This window comes from Podarcis cretensis (genome assembly GCF_951804945.1).
Source record: "Podarcis cretensis genome assembly, chromosome: 17".
NCBI classification, from domain to species: domain Eukaryota; kingdom Metazoa; phylum Chordata; class Lepidosauria; order Squamata; family Lacertidae; genus Podarcis; species Podarcis cretensis.
Genome location: NC_137187.1, coordinates 33,122,714 through 33,141,040, shown reverse-complemented (window position 1 = coordinate 33,141,040; position 18,327 = coordinate 33,122,714). Strand labels below are relative to the sequence as shown.

The following is an 18,327-nucleotide window of genomic DNA, read 5'->3' as shown; positions in this document are numbered from 1 at the left end:
AGATAAGCCACTGTAGGTCTAGGTTTATGCACCTTTTTCTTTACCCTATATTGCAATTGACATTTAGGGCTTTGACTTTTTAAAATTCCTCATTGCGGTGCTTTCCAGATGTTCTCAACCCCAACCAGCATGGCCAATGCTCAGCGATGATGGGGAGAGGTTTTGTAGCCTGGCATAATCAGAAGGGCACCACGATGGGCAAGGCTTGGTTACAGCTTGAGAGCAGTGTTGCCATGCACACATACAAAGGCCACGACGGCAAATTTGAGAAGTATTAAAGCATTTGTTTATTTGTTTTATTAAAGCCCAACAAAATGAGCCCAAGTCTAAGGCCTTCTTAAAAGGTAAAGGGACCCCTGACCATTAGGTCCAGTTGCGGACGACTCTGGGGTTGCGGTGCTCATCTTGCTTTATTGGCCAAGGGAGCCGGCGTACAGCTTCCAGGTCATGTGGCCAGCATGACTAAGCTGCTTCTGGAGAACCAGAGCAGCGCACGGAAACGCCGTTTACCTTCCCACCGGAGCGGTACCTATTTATCTACTTGCACTTTGACATGCTTTCAAACTGCTAGGTTGGCAGGAGCAGGGACTGAGCAACGGGAGCTCACCCCGTCACAGGGATTCGAACCGCCGACCTTCTGATCGGCAAGTCCTAGGCGCTGTGGTTTAACCCACAGCGCCACCCGTGTCCAGGCCTTCTTACCCAGGTGTTAAAGCTGCATCTGCACTGTAGCACTTCAGACAGTATGTGAGGTTTTGGAAAACCTGAACACCCATAATAAAAATAAATCCCTTAATGTCCAAAACCTGCCTGTTGGTCGAGGGGCGGGGGGAGGTGTTCTAACTTAGCCTCCTTCTGCTTTTGAGTGGAGAAGCACTCTGTCATGCATTCCCCCATCTGTGACAGAAGTGGTACAGCCCAGGCACATCTTCAACACCTCTGTAAGAGCCATGCCTCAAATTCTGCCCATTTGCTTCACTGCAGTTCGGTAGTTCAGAGATGTCATATTTGCCTGGAAGTCACAGTCTCCTTAAAAGACTCCCAGTTCAACCTGTTTGAATTCTGGTTGTGGCTGTTTACTGGAAAGGCATGTTGCACCTGCCATGTCCCTGGCATTGTGATCGGGTTCAAATTAAGCCCTGTTACCGTTTGATAACCATTTGATAATTTGGGCTACCTGCACAGTACACTCTCATTTTAACTCCATGCCCCTCCCTAAATTACGGGGTCCTCGCTGCGGGATCACATTCCCCCGGTGCTATACCAGCTGCACTGGCTCCCGGTGGAGTACAGGGTCAGGTTTAAGGTGCTGGTTTTAACCTTTAAAGCCCTATACGGTCTAGGACCCTCGTACCTACGGGACCGCCTCTCCCAGTATGTCCCACGGAGGACCTTACGGTCTTCAAATAAAAACACCTTGGAGATCCCAGGCCACAGAGAGATTAGGCTGGCCTCAACCAGAACCAGGGCTTTTTCGGCTGTGGCCCCGATCTTGTGGAACGCTCTGTCACAAGAGACTAGGGCCCCGTGGGACTTGACATCTTTCAGGGCCTGCAATACAGAGCTATTCCACCAGGCCTTTGGCCAAGGCACAGTCTGACCCCCTCTCCCCTTCTGTAATCCTCATAGAACTCTAGCCCAATGGTTGCCATTAATTTGACTCTGAATTGATTTTAGAATGTGTTTCAATGAATTGACTGTGATTTTATGTAAACTGTGCTAGTTTTACTGTTGTTAGCCGCTCTGAGCCCAACTTTGGCTGGGGAGGGCGGGATATAAATAAATTATTATTATTGTTCTTATTATTATTATTATTATTATTATTATTATTATTATTATTGCACAGTGGAGCATTCCATTGTCAGTCATAGACAAATGTGCACAGCAGCCTTCAGCTACTTCCTGCTTTTCTGTGGCAATAAGGAAGGGCTGGATTTTGGTTAGACTCCAGCAGTGCAGAGGGAGGGAAGCCTGCTTTTCACAGCATGGCCTTGTGACACTTTTTGACACTCAGGTTTTGCCACTGGTGTTTTGCTCAGTGGCAATCCAATTTAATTATCTGCTGTGGAGCTAAGTAGTTTCCTGGGGGGAACCAGTCTTAAACAGTTAGCACTAATGACTATGGGCAAGGGTCCACAGTTCCTCTCCTCATGGCAAATGTTGTGCTTCCTTCTGGCAAGCAGGATGAACCTCAGACTTCCAGCCTTGGGGGCTGGAGAAGCAGCCAGGGGATTGCCCTGCAGTTGCAAGTCCAAGCTTGGGAGCGGACTGGGCTTGCTTTCCTTCTGCACTCCTGAAGCATATGTTGCGTGTCGAGGTCCCCAGGTCCACCCCAATAACTCACACATCACACAGAAATTTTTGTTTAAGATTTTTGGCATAATTTTGGCCACAACTTTATTAAAATACAAATTTGTGAGTGGTTGCGTAGGCATTGGTTGCGACTATCTGCCCCCACCATGGGGGACAGACTGACATTCCGCACGATGCGAAAGTCAGAATGGGGGAATACACTTGGGGGTTACGCGGAGCAGGGAACCTGCCCTCACCCCAAATGCAACCAGGAGCTCATTGCTATGGCCCGAGCCCCCTTGACAGAGTGGGCAAGCAATAGTTAGCCCCCAATTCCTTTAACGGAATCCCTTGCAGCAGCAGCATTAGAGGGGCAGGCACAGCCAATCCATGCCCCTCAACCAACCAAACCATAAACCAATGCCTAACCGCGAACCTTACAAGTTGTGACGATTTGCTACGCAGTAGGCAAAAACCAAATGGCCCCAGCCAATCAGCCAGATGGACAAAATTCCTACCAGGCCCCTGCTCCAAAGCAGACGACCCCATGACAGGCATAGCAAGGTCAAAGCAAACAAACCTATTCTTGGGAGGGAGGGACGGGCAATCCAATGCATGAGCGAAAAGAGGAAGCCCTAGCCTCGTGCAAGGAGTTTTACTATTTCTGGCTGTCAATCAATAAATGGCAACATTAACTTCTTCCCAGCGACAAGGGAAGCCCCAATCGCATCAGTGGCCAACGATCAATTAGCCCGCCCCCCAACTTTGGAGTGTCCTGGCGGCCCCCACCGCAACACGTGCTCTCCATGAAGGAGAACACGCTTTGCAAGTGTCTCGGAAGCACAGCAGCCGAACGTTCAGCCCTGCCCATCATATCCCAGAGAGGAAGGCCAGGTCTTCTAGTTTGGCTTTGCCCTCCCGAGGCCTCCAAGCATCCCCACAACTGCAGCAAGGTAGCATAAAATGTAAGGGCCGATCTTTGTCTCCCTTTCCAGCTCCAGATTTCTATTCTGCCTCTTGGGACCAGTATCCTCATCAGGCAGTGTGCAGAAACAGTCACACAAAACCGACCATTTAAAATCCACTACCACACCTCTTTTAAATGAGCAGTTAATCAGAATTAATGAAAATCAGATTGAATAAAGGCATCACCTGCTTGGCAGGGGGTTGGACTCGATGGCCCTTGTGGTCTATTCCAACTCTTCTATGATTCTATGATTCTATCACGAGAGTTTCCATGCTCCGAGTATGCAACACAATTCTACCAATGCAAGGGGTTGTTCTCCAAAATGCAGCGTTTTAATCTGGTTTTACCTTGCTTTTGATTTTAATTATTTGTTAATGTTTTACTGTAAATACTTGTTTTTAAACCCCACCCCCACCCCAATAATTAATTTCTTTCTTTCTTTCTTTGTTTCTTTCTTTCTTTCTTTCTTTATCCGCCTATCACCTATTACAATCAAGAGACATGTAAAATAAAAATAGGGACAAGATTCCACCCTTTGGGGTAAGGGGCCTGGTGATCACAAATTTTTGGTCGGCCACCCAAACCAGTAAAATGTTTTACACCATGGCTGTAGGATTCAGAATAGCTAAATGGACAATATGTATCAACGACAGTACAGTCGTACCTTGGTTGTTGAACACCTTGGTACTCGTCCATTTTGGCTCCCAAACACTGCAAACCCAGAAGTGAGTGTTCCGGTTTGCAAACATTTTTTGGAAGCCAAACATTCAACGTGGCTTCCAGTTGAATGCAGGAAGCTCCTGCAGCCAATCGGAAGCTGCCCCTTGGTTTTCGAATGGTTCCAGGAGTCGAACGGACTCCTGGAACAGATTAAGTTCAACAACCAAGGTCCCACTGTACTGTATAACCCTTTGAGATCTGTTGGAAAGACCTGTCTGAAACTCCTTCATTGCGCCATGAGAAATCTCTGAAGTTCATAGGAGGGTCATCTACATAAATTTCTGCCCACTGGCCCTGCGTTTGGCCATATTTAGGCCATATAGTTTTGTTCTCTCAGGTATGCACTCTGAAGGCTTAATTTGGCTGCAGGTGTTTAATAACTGTGTGACTATGTAGCTTTATAACTGTAGGATTATTTTTAATTGCGTTTCTTTTTGAATTGTTGTACTTAGGCTCCCTTTACTACATCCTGGGCCTCTGTAGAAATGAATGTTGTGCACCAATTTGGTTATCCTTTTGGCCCTGGGTGAAGACCTGTTAGATGTTGTACTGAGAACAGTTTGGATCTTACTAGGCTCTGGTTTTAATATCTGTTTCTGTTGTTTTAAAGTTAGCATTTTTGCTTCTGATTTTCATTTTTAAGAATTGTTAGGTGTTCTGGGAGTCGTTCACAGCTGAAGCATGGGACAGAAATGTGTAGAATTAATTTCAAAACATACACACACAATATATATATGTTCAGCTCTTTGAAATGCACTGTTCCCAAGATGCTTTGCAAATGCAGTTTTAATATTTACGTAGCACTCCCCTATGGTGAAGGGACACGGGTGGCGCTGTGGGTTAAACTACAGACCCTAGGACTTGCCGATCAGAAGGTTGGCGGTTCAAATCCCCGCGACGGGGTGAGCTCCTGTTGCTCGGTCCCTGCTCCTGCCAACCTAGCAGTTCAAAAGCACGTCAAAGTGCAAGTAGATAAATAGGTACCGCTCTGGCGGGAAGGTAAACAGCGTTTCCGTGCGCTGCTCTGGTTCGCCAGAAGAGGCTTAGTCATGCTGGCCACATGACCTGGAAGCTGTACACCGGCTCCCTCGGCCAATAAAGCGAGATGAGCGCTGCAACCCCAGAGTTGGTCACGACTGGACCTAATGGTCAGGGGTCCCTTTACCTTACCCCTTTGGTGATTTATACATTGTCAGGGTTTCCTCAAAAATGTGAGGATGCTCCAATCAGTATTGTTCCTGCATGTCCTTCTGTTGCCCATAATATATCCAAAGATGTAGTACAGTATACTTGTAAGTTACTAGATGCTAGAGACAAACAAACAGGGAAGGGCAGATTCATTCCAATCTGCCTGGACCAAATATTATTTATACCCCACCCATCTGGCTGGGATCTTCTTATGTGCTTATAGAACAATTTAAACCAGTTCCAACTCTTCTGCCCCACTGGCATTCCTGCTTAATCTCCTTCCCAGATCCCTGCACATAATTTCTGCTTCCAAAAACCATTTCCCCACCAAATTCACCTTCTCATAATATTTCCCCGCCCCCCTCATTCATATTATGCCGCCATTTCGATGTTTCTGTAGCCCAATCCAGAATGCACCTGTTCTCCTGATGATGTGTTGAGCCTTATTTGCAGCTAAGGAGGGTGTTATGTATTGACATTCTCACCCTGGCCACCAGGGGTATTGTGTACATAGTTTTCACTCAGGTCCACGTAAGTTATCGTATTTTTCGCCCTATAGGGCGCACCTATTTTTTTTGGGGGGGGGGAGGATAAAGAAAAAGAAAAAAATTTCCCCCCCAGGCGCGGAGCTGGGGCGGGGGAAGCCCGAGCTTCCCCCGACCCCAGCCCCCAGAACAGGCTGCTATCCGCAAGCCTTGGGAGCCTGGCGGGAACTCCCACAGGCTTCCAAGGCTTGCGGATAGCTTCCTGAAGCCTGGAGAGAGAGAGGGGTCGGTGCGTACCGACCCCTCTCGCTCTCCAGGCTTCAGCGAAAGCCTGCATTCGCCCTATAGGACGCACACAGATTTCCCCTTAATTTTTGGAGGGGGAAAAGTGTGTCCTATAGGGTGAAAAATATGGTAATTTAGGTGGGAAACCCTGAGTTGTTGTGGTGGTTACAATGCTGACACCCGGCTGCCTATAAAAGCAGGCCGGCTGAGCTGTTCAGTTCAGTTCCAGCCTACTATAAAGAACCATTTGGAGAAATCTCTGTATCGCCTGCTATGTCCACTCAGAACTTAATAGAGGGGAACCTTAGGGCTTCTTCCGATCTGCTTTGTTCTCCTTGTCGCTGCTTATCCATGATTAGGCTTTGTTGGATAAGGCGCTGGAGGGCAAGAGGTGTGGCAAGAGTGGCACAGTCCCAGTCAGCCCTGGCTCAAAGAGGGTTGTACATACTCTGCTTCCTAGAAAAGAGGCTAGCCTATTTTGACAGAGAGCTCACATTTCAAGGTCTCCCTTTCTGTGCTCAGAAGAGAGCAGACCTATTGCTTCATGTTGCTTTGGAGGAGCAGGCAGGAAATGAACCCTGCCTGCTCTTTTTGCAATATTGTTTTGCACATAGCTTGAGAAAAAAATAAACCTGCCCTTCTCAGCCTTGCCCTATGCATGTACAGTACTGTTGTAACTTGATTTAGGTGCTGCACTTACATAGGTTATCTTTTTCTGAATGCTGTTCAGTGTTTGCACTTGGGATTGGAGGCAGAAGAGGAAGTATGTTTTCCTATTAGTGCTCTGTGTGTATAAGAAGCCACAAGTGTCTGCTCTTCTGCCTGACCCAAGCAGGATGATTAAGGTCTGTGTGGAGATAAACTTTAACCAAAAGTATGCTTTATGGAGACCGAGAAGCAATAAGAGCTTTTCGGAATTGTGCAGCAATTAATTCGGAGTCGCCATCTTGCCAAAGGATTTATAGCCGGGAGGAAGAACAGATTTGTTTTCAGACTGCATTCCTAGTGAATCTCCTCAGAGGTTTTGAGAAAGGAGGCAGATTGGTGAAGATTAATGACGCTAAGACTGTTTTGATGTATGGAAGTGATGTTATATGGAAAACATCTGGATATGGCTACTGGATATGGCTACTAACCAGCTTGCGGAGACTATCAGAGGTCACAAAGAGAAAGGAAAAATATATGAAAATAACAACAAGAGATGTGGAAAAATAATAAGAAAGGACTGGATAGTACTGTGAACATCATAAGGTTAGATTTGTGGACATTAAAACAGCAGTAAGAAGCAAGAAGTTGATTGGATCCCTTCGGAACTTGAAATATGGGTAGCCCCAACAAAAATTTAAAATTTGGCTGTGTAATTTGGAATTTATGTAATTTGGTTTGATTTGATGTGATTGGTCGGTTAATAAAAAATTATTTCTTAAAAAAAGTTTTTTTTAAAGTGTCTGCTCTGCTGCAGAATCATATGAGCATCTCTGGATTCACCAGTGGAAGTTGCAAGTTGGTGGCCTCACCTTATTGGGGGTCATTGATGAGGAGTTCTCAAATGACCCTAGTTTGTTTCCTTCAAGGCACATCTTCAAACAAGCCAGGAAGCACCTTAGGAAAAGGCAAATAATCTTCCCACCCTTCTCCAGAACTTGCTGTCCTGCCTGCATGGTTTTTTTAACCCAAATTCAGGCTCTGAGAAACTGGAACAGGTGCAAAGCTGTCACTTCAATAGTAGTGAGAACAGGTAGACATAACAGAACCAAGCTAAATAGCAAGGAAGTTGCCATTGGGAGTAGACATAAGATGCAATTACTTTGAGGGTACGCGGGTGGCACCGTGGGTTAAACCACAGAGCCTAGAACTTGCTGATCAGAAGGTTGGCAGTTCGAATCCCTGTGACGGAGTGAGCTTCCATTGCTCAGTCCCTGCTCCTGCCAACCTAGCAGTTCGAAAGCACGTCAAAGCACAAGTAGATAAATAGGTACCACTCTGGCGGGAAGGTAAACGGCATTTCCGTGTGCTGCTCTGGTTCACCAGAAGCAGCTTAGTCATGCTGGCCACATGACCCGGCCAATAAAGTGAGATGAGCGCCGCAAACCCAGAGTCAGCCACGACTGGACCTAATGGTCAGGGGTCCCTTTACCTTTACCTTTACTTTGAGGGGAAAGGATAAATTTGAAGGTGCCCACAGCTGCTGCAGTGTGGTGGCAAACTGAATTTCAGTAGGGACAAATGCAGCATTCTGCACATAGGCAAGAATAAGCAGATGCGAGACATTTGGCTTACTGGTTGTACATGTGGAAAGCATCTAACGGGTCTTAGTAGGCCACAAGCTTAATATGAGTCAACTGTGTGATCAGGGCCGGATTGAGGTTTGATGAGGCCCTAAGCTACTGAAGATAATGGGGCCCTTTATATGTCCAGCTGCCCTTTGTCAACAACAAATTGTCGCTTTTTTGTGTTGAATATATAATATATGGTAATTTATGGACCCAATAGGTATCTAAAGCCATTTGCACATAACAAATAGGAGCCTACGCAACACAAAACACTGTTGCTGTATGTGGGTTTTATTTTATTTGGTTTTTATCTTATATTTTGGAAATGTACATCCAGGGTTTTTTTCCTTTAATTTTTTGGGGGGCCCCCAAGAGACTGGGGCCCTAGCCTATAGCTTGTTTAGCTTATACAGTGGTGCCCCGCAAGACGAATGCCTCGCAAGACGAAAAACCCGCTAGACGAAAGGGTTTTCCGTTTTGGAGGTGCTTCGCAAAACGAATTTCCTATGGGCTTGCTTCGCAAGACGAAAATGTCTTGCGAGTTTTTCTGACTTTTTTTTGCTTTCCCCCCCTTTACCGCTAAGCCGATAAGCCGCTAAAAGCTGATAAGCCGCTAATAGCGCTAATCCGCTAAGCCGTCAATGGGCTTGCTTCGCAAGACGAAAAAACCGCTAGACAAAGAGAATCGCAGAACGGATTCTTTTCGTCTTGCAAGGCACCACTGTGCATAAATCCGGCGCTGAGTTTGATGCACAGGCAAAATAAGCTACAGTAATGCTATTCTAGACTGCATCAACAGTTGTATTGTGTCCAGAGTGAGGGAAGTAATGGTGCCTCTGTATTCTGCCTTGGTCAGACCACACCTGGAATACTGTGTCCAGTTCTGGGTGTCACAATTTAAGAAGCATCTTGACAAGCCGGAAAGTGTGCAGACAAGGGCAATCAAGATGATCAAGGGTCTGGAAACCAAGCCTTGTGAGGAACGATTGAAGGAGGTCTGGGTATGTTGAGCCTGTAAAAGAGGAGATGGTGTGATGGCCATTTTCACATATCTAAAGGGCTTCCACATGGAAGATGGAGCAAGCTTGTTTTCTCCTGCTCTGGAGGGTAGAACTCGGAACGAATGGCTTCAAATGACAAAGAAGGAGATTCCAAGTAAATATTAGGAAGAACTTTCTGACAGTAAGAGCTGTTTGACATTGGAACAGACTCCCTCGGGAGGTGGTAGACTCTCCCTCATTGGAGGTTTTTAAGCAGAGGTTGGGTGGCCATCTCTCATGGGTGTTTTAGTTGAGATTCCTGCACTGCAGGGAGATGGACTAGATGACTCTTGTGGACCCTTCTAACTCTATGATTTTATGATTCTATGACTTTCTTTGCCTGCCTCTTTCCCTCATTTCATGTACATGTCCTGCTGCTGTTCTTAATAATAATAATATTTATACCCCGCCCATCTGGCTGGGTTTCCCCAGCCACTCTGGGCGACTTCCAACAGAATATTAAAATACAACAGTCTATTAAACATTAAAAGCTTCCCTAAACAGGGCTGCCTTTTGAGGTCTCTTAAAAGTCTGGTAGTTGTTGTTCTCTTTGACATCTGGTGGGAGGGTGTTCCACAGGGCAGGTGCCACTACCGAGAGTGGCTGAATCGTGTGTTGTCTTGAGGGGATGCAGAAGATCATTTCAGCTGTGCTCTCTTCGAATTGCAGGCTCAGATCACAGTCTTCTTGAGAATCATTTCATTGAAAGGCAGGATGCAAATAATCTAATTAAGCGATAGAGCATTTTGAGTGCACTCGCAGCTGCACGTCGGAGCCCATTCTTTGCAGGGTGAAGGCCCTAAGTTTGACCTGAGCATTTTGGGTAGCAGAGCTGAGAAAGTCCTCTGCCTTAGGACTCTGACGGCCACTGCAAGTGCCAAGCTGGATGATGAACCAACATTAGTCTAACTTAGTATAAAACAATGTCATAAGTGCAGAGCAAGCAGGACCTGCTTCATCTTTATGCAGACTCATCATGCAGTCATTCATGCATTTGCCTAGATTACATAATGTAGTCTGATTATCATCTAAATACTGTACATTTTCCAGCATTCAACCTGTGAGCTCCCAGTGACACTGTTTGCATGGTGAGGACTAGAGCAATGCATTCCTTTTTTTAAAAAAACTATTTTTTAAATAACACGAGTCTGAGAGGCGTCCAGTGAAATTCAGTATTAAATTAGGCATTGTACTGACTTTCTCTCCAGGATTAACCAGGAATACCTTTTTAGATATATCACCCGGGTCCCATGAGCGCCCTTGCATTGCAATCCTATACATATCTGCATAGAAACAGAGTCCATTGAGTTCAATGGAATTTACTGCCATGTACATTTATATGCCCACAGACTTCAAGAGGCTTCCTGACTTTGGAATTTGGAATTCTGTCCTCTAGAGATTTGGGTTTTGTTTTTAATTTTATCATGTACCGGTTGGCAGTGTGATTCTGTAAAGGTTTTCTTTTTCATTTTTACTATTTATTTGTAATTGGACACATCAAACAGCATGCCTCTGGGTTTTTAAAGAGGATGATATGTGCTTTTGTCACACCAAAGTGCCAAAAGAACCCAGTTGATACTACAGTAGTTGTGCATTGTTCTTATAACAGATACTCCAAAAACTAATTTTATTTTTAAAATCATACCTTGTTCTTCCTCCTGATGGAGCAAGATTTTGTGATAAATATTACAGCTCTCAGAATGTGTGTTCCTCTTCCCACTATGATTCCTTCATCCGTGTTTATTTTTTTCCTTCACTTTACCTTATCTGTATACGAGAGCCCACCCCCTCTCAATCAAAAAGTTAGTTTGTGTAACAGATTTCAAAATCTGTTTCTGGCTTGTAATAAATAGGATTCCCCCCACCCGGCCCCCCAAAAATATTTGAGTCCTTCAGACGCTACTTGTGTCACATGTGAAAACTACTAATACAGGACAGAATATGGACAAGAAACCTAATGCACATCCTCAGCAGAGCAGGTTTTGCATTTGTTGATTAAAAAGAAAATACCCCATTTAAACCTTCCCCACCCCAGTTTGTGCTGATGCTGAGATCTCCAACCCCTCTGGCTCCCTGTTCTTCCTCTCTGTGATGTGCAGGAGGTGATGAAGCAGCAAGATTATCGCAGCGCTGAGCTGTGCCGTGTTGTTGCCAAGAAAAGACGGATCTGCGTGGCTAGTTAAATTGACTCCCATTCCATACTGCAGCACTTTCCCACAGGTTTGTGGCTCTTAAGTAATGTATCTGGGAACACCTCACGAGGATCAGTTAACATCTTACCCCTACTTAAATGTTCTAATTATTAGAGTGGTTAATGATTCCGCGGGGTGTTCAGTATGGCTCACATTCAGCAAAAGTTAAAATATTATTCCGTGCTTCACAGTGTTCTAAAAAGCAGCATTTTAAAAAGGTGCGTTTGTCCCTTGCACTGTGCTTGAAGAGGAGGGGATGGTTCAGGTTATTGGTTGAGCCTGAACTTACCCTGGCAATTGCACAAGCAGAGGACAGAGAACAGTGAATGCGAGTGAAGTGGTTAAAAGAACCAATGGAACACAATACATTTGCGAGTTTGGAAGATGGAAAGGTTTGTTTAAATGGTCTTTGTCAGGGACTCAGCGGGAGCGCAGGGAGGAGAGGAGATGGAGAGCGAGGGAGAGCAATCCGAGGGCAGCGTAGGAGAAGATGACAGCAGCCTGATAGATTCCATGAGCCTCTCCAGCGAATCGGAAGATTCACAGAAGGGGGCGCCGATGGGCAGGGCAAGGGGGGACCCAAGGGGGACACCCCAGAAGCAAGGGGCCAGCGGGGACTCCCAGAGCAGCAGTTGGAAATCAGGACCAGCTTCCCCACCAGAGCGTAGTGGGGGGGAGGAGTCCCAGGTATCAGAGCCCACATATGCACCACCAGCGAGAGAAGATGAGTCAGGGTTGGCCACGCCTCCATCGGAGAGCGAGGGAACGGTCAAGAGGAAAGTTGCAGGCTGGGCGCGCGCGCCAAGTTCAAAGGTACAGGCGAGCGGCACAGAAGGTAGCCCGGATAGGGAACCAGGTCCTAAAGCCCGCCGGAAGGAGGGGCAAGAATCGTCAGGGTCAGCGTCAGAGGAGTCCAGGAAGGATGAGACCCTAGCGGGCAGGAGGGCCCAGAGGAGAAAGGAACTTAGGAAGAGGTGGAGCAAAGCGAGAGTGTTAAACTGGTGTGGAAGGGGCGGAGACTCAGACGGGACTTCGCCGGTCTAAGGTCGAGACGTAGAGCTGCGCGCTGCGGCTTTAAAATGGAAACTGAAACTCAATAAAGACTTTTGTACATAACTACAGCCTAGCGTTGGTCCTCTGTGAGCTGGGACCTGGAGGCAGCTCTGACAGTCTTCTTAAATGGTTTTCTTCTAAAAATACCAGCCACCTCAAGGTAATGCAAGAATCCCTGTGTGAGGTTTATCATCTACAGTCAAACTTCGGCTCCTGAACTCAAAAAATCTGCAAGTAACTGCTCCGGTTTTCTAACGATTTTTGGAAGTCTTCCAAGGCGCATTTTTCATTTTTTTTCCCATTGACTTTGCAGCCAGCCATTGATCCTTGGTTTTTGAATTTTTCGGAAGCCATATAGGCTTCCGGAAGGGATTAAGTTCGAAAAACAAGGTCCCACTGTACAATGATCTGTGTTGATGACATAGCAGGTCGCTCTTCGTCTCACGTTTATTTATTTCATTACATTCACGTTTTGCCTTTCTTCCAAGAAGCCAGGGGTGGTGTTCTGCCCCCTACCATTTTATGCTTACAATAACCTATGAGGGAGGTTAGACTGGGAGCTAGGAGCTGGCTCAAGAAATGGCCCAGCGAAGATTTGAACCTGGGTCTCCTCAATCCTCGTCTGATGCTCTAGCCGCTATTGTTGACTCGTCTTTTCAGATTCAGGCTGGATCTAGTCACAGCAAAAAAGCTTTTCAGGAAAACACATTGTAAAGTGGAAAATCGCATTGTAAGTGGAAAATCATGTTGGCGGAAGACGGGACTCCACAGCGCTCTCTGGTGTCACAGTGTTATAACACATATAAAACGCTTTTTCTTTACTAATGTAGCTGAGTCCCCAATGTCTCTCCATGTCTTATTTCCTCAGCCTATCCCCCCCCCCAGTCACCCAGTTTGGAGCCTCCCTCCATTCCTTCAAGCCTTCTCTTGTCTTACCTGTCTCTCTTTCATTCCTTCTCCTTCTTTCTTCTCTGCATTCTGCCCCTCAGTCAGCTTCTGTGGCGCTCTGGGGGTTAACTATATTAATTATATACATATGTATATAAGAGGGTGCCCATATTGTTTTGATTTTGAAGATGAGTGGCTTAGGATTGGGACAGTCAATGGTGATTTTATTCTTAATAGAAAAATGGTTTTAAAAAATTTGACATTTCCTTGCTTCCTCCCCCCGCTCACCCCCACCCCAGATTCGGAATACATTAGGATTCAGGCCAGTGAAGCTTTTCTAACAAATTTAGAACACAGAACCATTTCAGTATAAAACACGTCATTCATATTTATTTATTTATTTATTTATTCATTGTACTTACGGCTCATCTGACACCAAATGCCCCAGGGCAGGTTACAAGAAGATCCTAATTAAAAATAAGTATAATTAACGTTAAATGAAACCACAAATAATGATGATGATTTGCCTCCAACATTTCTCCAATGAAGATAGGGATGTCCTAAGAAAAAGCGGGACATTTTGAAATCAAATAAGTACCATATTTTTTGCTCGCTTTTTCCCTCCTAAAAAGTAAGGGGAAATGTGTGTGCGTCTTATGGAGCGAATGCAGGCTGCGCAGCTATCCCAGAAGCCAGAACAGCAAGAGGGATTGCTGCTTTCACTGCGCAGCGATCCCTCTTGCTGTTCTGGCTTCTGAGATTCAGAATATTTTTTTTCTTGTTTTCCTCCTCCAAAAACTAGGTGCGTCTTGTGGTCTGGTGCGTCTTATAGAGCGAAAAATACGGTAACTAAAACAGCTTCTGTAAACCCAGGACTATCCCTGGAATATAGGGACACTTGGAGGGTCTGTCAGAGATGTGGAGTGACTTTTATGAAGTGATAATGAAAGTAAACCAGGAATACTTAGAAACTGAATCTGGGTTCCCACATACAAAACATATGAAAGGATTCTTGCAGTGCAGAGATGATTTAGTGGCAAACCGGTAGTAAAATGTGAAGTGCAAAGTATATTGTCTCATTCTTGTCAGTCAGTAGAACTATTGGTAGCTGAGTCTTTCTACTCAGCTGGTTATTTAGAAGAATCTTAGTACAGTGGTGCCCCGCAAGACGAACGCCTCGCAAGACGGAAAACCCGCTAGACGAAAGGGTTTTCCGTTTTGGAGGCACTTCGCAAAACGAATTTCCCTATGGGCTTGCTTCGCAAGACGAAAATGTCTTGCGAGTTCCTGCGGAGGTTTTTCCCTTCCCCCCCCCCCTTTTCCTAAGCCCTAAGCCGCTTATCAGCTGATCCGCTAAAAGCTGCTAAACCGCTAATAGCGCTAATCCGCTAAGCTGTCAATGGGCTTGCTTCGCAAGACGAAAAAACCGCTATACGAAGAGCCTCACGGAACGGATTAATTTCGTCTTGCGAGGCACCACTGTACGAGGGATTTAGTTGGTAAGAGTTGGTTCCAAACATAAAAACTTGCGGGGGAATCTGCTGTAGCTGCAGAGAAAAAAGCCAGGACTCGATTCAGAATTCAGGGCTAGAGGCTGCCTGTGTCCCAGGTTTTCTTTGGTCCTGAACTGGATTTGTTTCTGTTCAGAAACCCTGGAATCAGTAGGCCTGGGTGCTGATCAAACTTGGGGAACTGGAAAGGTGGCTTTTCTGAGCAGCACTTTGCCACAGAGAGCTAAACCTGTCAGGCTGGTTGGATTGCATGTCTGCTCTATGGGAAGCCTGCCCAGAGAGGAAGGACCAGGTAAGGCTCAGGTGTATCAGTGCGCTCATTCATCTACATCACTAGCATACTGGGAAGGCTGGCTAGCCTAAAATATAACTGTGAGTAGAGTGTAATGGATAAGAAGATTAAATAGTTCAATAATTATTATTTGTACCCAGGGCCGGATTTAGGTTTGATGAGGCCCTAAGCTACTGAAGGTAATGGGGCCTTTTATTTGTCCAGTATGCCCATTACCTTTCCAGTGAGAGAAAGTCTGTTAGCTCTCTCTCTTCCAGTTCTTCTTCACCTTGCTGTTCACCCCCCAGTTCTTCCCAACTTTTGTCTTCAGAACTATGCCCCTCTGCAAACCACTGTTCCAAATCTATACTGTCTTTCTGCTCCTGGGCAGCTTCAGGATCCTGGTCGGGGGGGGGGGAGGCTCCCACCATTCCTCAGCAGAGCAGTACTCCTCAGCCTGGTCTCTGACACCAAGTGAAGATGCCCGGGCGCCAAGATGGCGCATGATGTCTCCACCATCTAGAGGTGCATGCCTGGGATCCTTGGATCTTGACAGCTTTCACCCACCCTGTAGAACTCTATCAGTTACATTTTATCTGCACAATCAGAATGAATTTCAGGAACCCCAAAATTGTATTGAAAGATAAGACTTTCGTGCCGTCTGGCCCTGAAGGGCAACTAGACATTCTGTTTTGGTGGCTGTAAATGTGGTTCAAGGGGCCATTTCGCGTCCAGCTTATATATCTGAGTTTCCAACACTGGCCACTGACTCTGTTTGCAAAGAGCCATCAGTCAATACCTTTCCCTGAGACAGTGGAGGTGGGGCTTTGCCTAAGGAGAAGCAGTATAAAAAAAGGTAAAGGACCCCTGACAGTTAAGTCCAGTCGCAAATGACTCTGGGGTTGCGGCGCTCATCTTGCTTTACAGGCCGAGGGAGCTGGTGTTTGTCCGCAGACAGTTTTTCCAGGTCATGTGGCCAGCATGAGTAAGCTGCTTCTGGCGCAACAGAACACTGAAACCAGAGCAGCGCACAGAAACGCCATTTACCTTCCCGCCAGAGCGTATCTATTTATCTACTTGCACTTTTGGTGTGCATTTGAACTGCTAGGTTGGCAGGAGCTGGGACCGAGCAATGGGAGCTCACCCTGTTGCGGGGATCTGAACCACTGATCTTCTGATTGGCAAGCCCAAGAGGCTCAGTGGTTTAGACCACAGCGCCACCCGCGTCCCGGAGAAGAAGCAGTATAGTAACAGCTAATTTCATAAAGAAATATTCTGTCATACCTGAGCAGGGTTCTCCTCATCTTCCAACTGTCTTAGGTGCCCGTAGTCATGCCAGGGTGGGGCTCCTTCTGGGTGGATGTTCAAACACAGCTGTTTGCTATTTAGGATGTGTCGAGATGTGTCATAGTTTGGAGGGGGGGGTTGCACTCGCTTTCACAACAGGGAAGAACTCGGTGACTCCTTCTGTGTGCTTTCTTAGCCTGAGGTGACACACCTGAAGAGGGATTCCGGATGTGGTGAGGGACTGGAGCTTTACTGCTCCGCTCTGTCAGAAGGAGGTGGCCGCCTCTGCCTCCTGGATTTCTGCACTGTTTGGTCTGCAAAGAGAAGAGGAAGAGAGGCTGTTTCTTGCACCAGCAGCTGTTGAAATGGGTCTGTTTCTCTGTGTGTGAATATGTGTGCATCAGGGGAAGTAGACTCTGCTTTGGATTTGACAATCTACTTAACTTAAACGGGAAGTCCAAAGGCTGACAAACCAGTGTAAGTAAAGTAATGTATTTGCTAGGGGCAACCCAAGGGCACAATGCAGTGTGCAAGCTTTAGATTTGCACAGTATGCTTCTTGAGCGTAAAGTTGTTGGGTTTTTTAAATAGCTTTTCTTAAGGCTTGGCGTTGGGGGGGGGATCCAAAGCACATGTTTCTAAATGAGGACAAGGTTTTAAAATTTCTTGACTACACAGGTAAGTCCTGTTGGATTCAGTGGGGCTTAAAGGTAAAGGTAAGGGGACCCCTGACCATTAGGTCCAGTTGTGACCGACTCTGGGGTTGCGGCGCTCATCTCGCTTTATTGGCTGAGGGAGCTGGCATACAGCTGTGGCCAGCATGACTAAGCTGCTTCTGCCGAACCAGAGCAGCACACGGAAACGCCGTTTACCTTCCTGCCGGAGCGGTACCTATTTATCTACTTGCACTGTGACATGCTTTTGAACTGCTAGGTTGGCAGGAGCAGGGACCGAGTAACGGGAGTTCACCCCATCACGGGGATTCGAACCGCCGTCCTAAGCTCTGTGGTTTAACCCATAGCGCCACCCGCATCCCTCAGTGGGGCTTACTCCCAGGTAAATGGGGTTAGGTTTGGAGCCGTCTTTGCAGGTGTGAACAGAATTGCAGCCATCAATAGGTTGGATGTGGGTTCTTTGTGCTAAGGTGGGGTGTGGAATGTCAGCCCCCCCCCCAGGGCCTCCCTCAGCACCATTCCCAGGCCACAACCCTCACTGCTCCTCCTTGAGTGTTTCTGCCTGTCTGGAATATGCCCTTGAACTTGGATATTGACTCTTGATTGCCCGGATGAAGGATGGAGGCTGGTGTCTGTAGAAACGAGGCCAGGCCACCGTGCAAATGTCAAATTTGCATGCATTGTTCTGCCCACTTTCAAATCTGACCCTGCAGAGAGAGCTTATATTAGAAAAGGTGGAGATCAGTGCTTTTTTCTGGGGGTTCTCAAGCATACGCAGTACTGGCACTTTCTCCAGTGTGTCACTTATTGTAAAAACTTCATGTTGAATACCGGCACCTGTTTCCTTTTTCAGCAGGGGGCCGGTTCACTGTCCCTCAGACCTTATGGGAGGTCGCACTATATTTTGAAAAAAAAATAATGAACGAATTCCTATGCACACTGCACATATTTTATTTGTAGTGCACAAAAAACAAGAAAAACAATACAATATATGGGGAGAGAAAGCAAATGTGAGAGCGCGGCGGGATATACGCAGCCAAGATGGCGGCTGCTCACAGAGGGATTGACCAAGCAGGGGCCGTATTTACGGTCCACGGGCCATATTTATGAGTCTGGTGGTCCACATCTGGCCCCTGGTCCTTAGTTTGCTGACCCATGTTCCAGAGTGTTCAGTCTTCGGGGTTATAACGCAACCTGACACA

General features: G+C 46.4%; 1 protein-coding gene and 1 long non-coding RNA gene across 3 annotated transcripts in view; one reads left to right on the top strand and one right to left on the bottom strand.

Moving 5' to 3' along the window:
* LOC307206611 overlaps positions 1 to 18,327 on the bottom strand; it is a 72,314-nt gene that overhangs the window by 33,914 nt on the left and 20,073 nt on the right. The window lies entirely within an intron of this gene.
* Positions 1 to 18,327, top strand: part of RAB3D (RAB3D, member RAS oncogene family) — a 32,767-nt gene that overhangs the window by 1,242 nt on the left and 13,198 nt on the right. The window contains exon 1 of one of the 2 annotated variants that reach the window (XM_079959826.1): positions 16,795 to 16,929. The exons of the other annotated variant lie outside the window; for it this stretch is intronic. The gene's annotated coding sequence lies outside the window, so the exon portion shown is untranslated. Of the gene's footprint in view, positions 1 to 16,794; positions 16,930 to 18,327 lie in introns of those variants that run through there. 2 annotated transcript variants of the gene reach the window in all.